Below are 6,675 nucleotides of genomic sequence, written 5' to 3'. Positions count from 1 at the left end.
ACCGCCCAGGATGACACAGGCGTATCCCCTAGCAGACCGCCATCCATCCAGCCTCATCATCATCAAAAAAATAAACTGCAGGGTGGGTTTCCTTCAGAAGGAAGGAAACCCACCCTGCTGGTTACAGGACAGATTCTGCCTTTTCCCGTAGCGGACGATGGTCCAACCTCCTGAGGCCATCTGGTCCTCAGTACTTACTTGATTTTTGTGTTTGTGTTGTTCTTTGTTTTTTATTTGAATTTTTTTTGTTTGTAAATGAACTGTTTTTAATGTATTTAACATTTTACCTTTTTAACCATATTATAAAACTTTTTTTTAATATAATACTGTTAATGTTCTAGCCTTTTAAACCTGTTCCCATTTTAACCAGGCTGCATTTATTCCTGCTCGGACATCAGAGGTGATATTTCCATTCTATACAGCTGGGTGGGTGCTATGATGTTACTGATTGTGAACTTTATTTTACTAAGGTTAGTTAGTAGAGTTTCCAACCGTCCCGTATAAAACGGAATCGTCGTGTATTCAGAGAAAATATTACGTGTCTTGTATTGAGGTGAAAAGGAACGCAGTTTATCCCGTACATCAGCTAGAATGGAAAAAGACACAAAGCTGGAGTTATTCTGCGTCTTTACGCTGTCAGCTGTTTTTTCTTCTCTCATTCACTCCCCTCCCTCTCTTGTTGCTACTTCAATCATGAAATGGATCAATGATCAGCTGATCGGCTTTTCTGACACAAGTCCTGTCTCTTGTTTGTTTATCGCCCACTTTGCACCAGAAAGAGGAAACCAGCGGAAGTCGTGCTAAACAACAGCAGCACGTTTAAGCTTGATCAGCTGTTCTTAGAATTTATTTAATATTAATTTCTAGTATCAGCTGATGTTTGAGCCACAGCTGTAAAGCTGCTGGTCATGATGTCGGTTTGGATATGTGGTGAGAGGGAAACATGAAGATGAAACCAGGAGATGTCCTTACTGAAACATCAGAGCTGAACAGGTGATGGAGAAACAGGTTTACCTTTTAGGTGACATGAATGAGTTGAAGGGAAGTTATAAACTGTTTCTGAGATACATATTACACCAGGATCCTTTGTAGCTGACAGCTGGTAACTCTGCAGGGGCGGGTCTAGCAAAGTTTTGCCAGGTAAGGCATTAACAGGGAGAGGGGGGCACAAAGAAATACTTTTCTTTCTTATTCTCATTTAAAATGTCTCGTTTTTAATAAATAACTATCTGAATCTTACATCCAAAGTTTTCATCTGATGTAAAATGTATAGAAATCATACATATACCAACAAGACAGTGTACATCACTGTCACAACAGTGTTTGTTTTCATTCAAAGGCTTTATGGCTTTTCCTATAATACCTGGGGGGCCGGTCTCTAGTGAAAATGCCCGGGCCGATTTTTTTGTCCCAGTCCAGCCCTGGGCACGACATGCAGTGAATTAATCTGAGAAGGTGCTTTAAAAAGTAAATGGCCGGGCCAGCGGTGCACATTGCAAATTAGCTCGCATAGACACATTAGTTGTGCCGCTTCTTAATGACGGTATCTTAGCTGACAACCCCAACTACCAGATTCAACTTGTAATTGGCTAAAAATCACTTAGCCTACTGCTGAGAGGGATGTTGCTAGCTGGTAGTTTTTACAAGCGATGTTGAAATTTCCACATTCTGACACTTCATATGCTTCAGGAGCTGTCCGCTCAGCGCAGCATCAGGACCGCAGAAATACATGGATACCTCCGTAGACTCGAGACAGAATTCACTATGCATTTTTGGGCCTTTCAGGTGTATGGCCCAATGTTTTCTTTACTGATCAAACCAGAAAGCTTTAATGAGGTGCTGGATTTGTCTCGCATTAACTGGCTGGACACAGAGGACATCGAAATGCAGCTGATTGAACTGAAAGGCTTGACTCTGTGGGGGTCAAAGTTTGCAGAACTACAAACGCAGCTGGAATCCACAGCTGTGCGTGTTCATGGAGCTGCATTTTCACCTGCTGGACATCACTACCTGACAGGTTTAACTGTCTTCAGAACATTGCAGAGGCATTATTGATAGTACTTGGCTCTACATTTCTGTGTGAGCAGATTTTCTCTCACACGAAGAGTGTCCCCAGGTAGCCATCTGAATGCTGGACACTGGGAGACCTGTGTCTCTGAGTGGGAGACCATAGATCACATTAACATGTGTATCCCTGTATTAACAAACAACATGCCATGTTGGCCCAGTTTATTTTATTTTTTCTTATCATTAATTTGAGGAGACCATAAATAGCATTTGCATTTTCTGTTGTACAGTTCATTTGCTGTTATGGATAAAAAGTCTTTTTTTGTTTCAAAATAGCTGATAACTATTTGCTGATTGCCAACATTTGTGAACAAATATAATTCTATAAAGTTGTTCTATATAGTGTGTAACTGTTAATATAGAGCAGGGGTGTCGAACTCCAGGCCTCAAGGGCCAGTGTCCTGCAGGTTTTAGATAGCACCCTGTTTCAACACACCTCCATCAAATGATTAGTTCATTACCAGACTTCTGGAGAAAACCACATTGACTTCTGAGGAAACTTTAGATGGCACACATCATCAGAAAGGTTGCCGACCCCTGGTGTAGAGTAACGAATAACCAGTGAATTCCAGAAATCATGCACTGTAAATGGAGAGCTAGCTCCTCCTTGTATTCTTCAATGGTGAGGACAAACCACTCCTGACACAGAAACTCCACTGTGTGAATGTGGTCCGCCGAGCTCAGCACAGGGCCAAACAGCTTTCTTGCTGGACACTGAAAAACCTAAACTAAACTGAGGAGTACAAAATAACCTGGGCAGGTGACCAGAACACACAGAGGTATGAGGGAGACAACAGAAGAGGCAGACACTAAATACAAGAGGTGAACAGGACCAAGGGGAAAAAAAGCTTGGAGACACGCCTGACACTGGTTACACAGATGAGATGGGGGAGAGCAAATAGAAGATTACGCACATAGACCAAAGACTACCAAAGTAAAAAAGGAAGTACACTGACTCAACTTTACAGGCAGACTCACGAGCAGACACATTAGCTCTGTCCCAATTCAGGGGCCACACACTTCGGAGTACGCGGCTTTCGCGGTCTACGTGGGCCAGGTACTCTGGGTACGTGAGAGTGAGAGAGGGCCGGAAGTGCAATGCTTGTGAAATGGTACGGTCTAGCCTTCGTCACGCTGCTCAGGTTGCCTAGCAACCATGATACTAACCTGGAGAAACGTTTCATACAGCATTGTTTGACAGAAATGAAGGTAAAAAATGTTTTTTGTTGGTTTGTTTTTATATGAGATGTTTTGATTTGTCGAATATCTGAGGCTGAGACAACGGGACTGTAAAAACATGATTGGCGTTCATTTCTCTATCTAACTGTAATTTTAAGATTAGCTAGTAAATAACAATTAGTTAATGTTGCACATGAGACTAGTGCCATCTCACTTTGGTAATGTAAATATAATATGGCAGATATATTATTTATTATTATATTAATTATTATTTATTACAGTAGTGAGTTTGAACTCTGTTTCAAATACTGAGCTTCAGGAAAGATTCAAACTGCATTTATTTATATTTCCTATCACTTTATATCTTCACTCAAACACAAGCATCTTTTACAGCGATGTATTATACATAAGAGACAAATATTGTTCTTTTAATATGTTGGCATTATACATGTGTCAAAAGAAAATTTATGAGCTAGGATAACTGTTTTTGATAAAATGAAGAGTAGACTGATATATTAAATATTCCTTTATTGGGTGAAAAAAAATCATGTTATATTATAACATCATGACATCATGACAGAACCGATCCTCCAAGGACTGGCTCCAGACAGCCCAAAACAAAAACAGATGACCAACCACGGGTGGGCGGTGGGGAGGTTCACCGCCCACCCGGGGGGGGGGGAGCAAAGAAAAACAAGGGCCCCAGGAAATAAATAAACAAGATGTCTATAACCCACACTGGAGCTCATGACAGCAATTCAAAACACAGTTCAGGGGGCTGCTCAGGGGGCGGACAGCACAGAATTTCATAACAGAACAGGTCCAGAGGCCAGCCATGTGGAAGAAGGTGGTGACGACACTGTTCAGGGGCGGCGACGTGGAAACAGTTCTGGGGGGCCAACCGCGTGGACGGTAACGGCGGCGGTGTAGTTGAAGCAGTTCTGGGGGCTGCCCGTGCAGACGGCCACGACGACACAGTTCAGGAGGCCACCCACGACGGCGATGATGTCCAGCCAGCGGCCTGGAAAGTGGCCGCCGATATTGAGGCGACAACCGCCTCAATATCCCCTCAGGCCCTCCAGCGGAGATGAAAGTCTGCTGAAGCGGTTCCTCTGACCCTCCAGCAAGAAGAGTCGGCTGAAGCGGCTCCTTGCACCCTTCAGCGAAGACGGAAGGCTGGAGCGGCTCCTCTGACCCTCCAGTGAAGATGAAAGGCTGGAGCGATCCCTGTGACCCTCCAGTAATGACAGTCGATGGCTGAACGGACCCCTCGGACCCTCCAGCGGTGACAGACAGAGAACCAGTAAGTACAGGGACCTCTGGCAGGCACAGAACAGAACTAGCAGGTTTGGAGACCTCTGGCAGACTAAAAACAGGCTGTAGCTGCGCAGAGCGTTGACTCTGCTCTGGCAGCGACAGCAGGGTGTAGTCCTCAGCTGGCTTTTTAGCCTCCAGGGGTCCAGAGGGGTCTAGGGGTGCAAGGCGTCACAGATGATATGCAGCAGTGAGTCCGTCAGTCTGTCCTGACTCTGGATGCTTGCAGTTGTCACACATGGAAATCAAATGTGTGATAAGCTGCAGGGTTCAAACAAATGTGTAACTTATAAATACGTGTTTATACTTTTATTACACAATCAGAGAGGAAGAAAAAAGAGAGAGTGCAGGACAGACAGACAGGTGAGGAAAGCTAAGATCTCTACATTGGAGAGACCAAACAGCCACTTCATAAACGCACAAAACAGTTCCGTTTGACCCTCATCATCTGTGATTAGTTTCTCCGCCTAGGTAAGCATTCAACAGTTTGTTGTACATTAGATGGGAGACACACACCATTACCAGATATGAATATTTGTCTGTCCTTTGGACATGGAATAATCTTAGCAAATGGTATGCTTTTGGCAATTAGATGTCTCTCCAGAATGTTGAGCTCACATAGTTCAGCTGGAATATCCTGCAGTTCTAAACCATTGACAGCAGCAAGCCTTGGCATGCATCCACTTTTGAGGGAACTGTGACACGTGTGACAGATATACTCCTTTCTTCTCTTAACAGGAAAGCTGCAGTGATCATCACATGCTTCATCACACATATGAATAAATTTACTAGTTAGACACTCTTGAGCTACAGTTTGGTGTTTTGAGTAATTTGTTCTTTTGCAGATTTTCACCTGATTAGGAAAAGAAGCTTTTAGACAAACAGTACAAACATAAGATGGTGCTGACTTAATGTTTCATATGAAATGAGATATGGCCTCATTCATTAAAGTGTTATCTAGATGACACTGTAAACTTTCAGCTGGTCGATGCATCTGATGACTTATGTATACAATCTGCTACTTATGTTTTGCTTTTCCTGTTTATTACATTTCAGCAGTTTATGTGAGAGTTCCTCTGTTTTCTTAGTTGAACAGGAAACAGTCTTTGAATCATTCTGGGGAACAGAATCTGATGTTATCTGAGTTTCTCTCACAGAAGATGCAGAGGTATCTTTTTCTGAATAATAATAGGAAGGACAATGGTTATTTTCAGTAGCAGCTGTCTCATTTGAATAATACACTCTGGATGGTGTGACTTTACTTGTTATAGTTTCCATCAGTAGATGTCTGATCGGTAGATGTTTGTGAGTTTAACTCATGTACAGGTTAATTTAAAGCTGGTGCGGGAACACTTGTAGCGGGTTGTCTGTATTTGTTGGTTTTATTATGGTAAATGGTAAATGGCCTGTATTTGTATAGTGCTTTACATAGTCCCTAAGTACTCCAAAGCGCTTGACACGTTCATTCATCCACCCATCCACACACACATTCACACACTAGTGATGGCAAGCTACATTGTAGCCACAGCCACCCTGGGGCGCACTGACAGAGGCGAGGCTGCCGAACACTGGCGCGACCGGGCCCTCTGACCACCACCAGTAGGCAACAGGTGAAGTGTCTTGCCCAAGGACACAACGACCAAGACTGTCCGAGCCGGGGCTCGAACTGACAACCTTCCAATTACCAGACAAACTGCCAACTCTTGAGCCACAATTGCCCCCTGATTAGCATCTATTTGTTCAACAGCATTTTCACTCAACAGGCTGTAACTCATAAGTGCAGGCTGGGGTGATGCTAAACATTTGGTACAAGCATTTGATTCTGTCAACCATGTCATTAAGACCTGTGAATGTTAACATAATTGCCACACCACCACTTACACCTAGAGACAATAGCATTCCTGTAGACTTATGTGCATGACCAGAAGTCACCCAGCAAACTGTGATGACCGTTCCTGCCATGACTAGCAAAGTGTAGCGAATCTCTGTAGTCCTTGTTCAAGGTTTGGAAGATGATCTTTAATATCAAATGTGCCATAACGAGCAAATTGAGACATGTCCACTTGATACTCGTGTCTGTGGCTGGTGACCACGATAGGAAGCTCACCTGATCAT

Source organism: Simochromis diagramma, unplaced genomic scaffold (assembly GCF_900408965.1).
Source record: "Simochromis diagramma unplaced genomic scaffold, fSimDia1.1 OVJJ01000529.1, whole genome shotgun sequence".
Lineage (NCBI taxonomy): Eukaryota > Metazoa > Chordata > Actinopteri > Cichliformes > Cichlidae > Simochromis > Simochromis diagramma.
Note: the sequence above shows the minus strand (reverse complement) of the source record.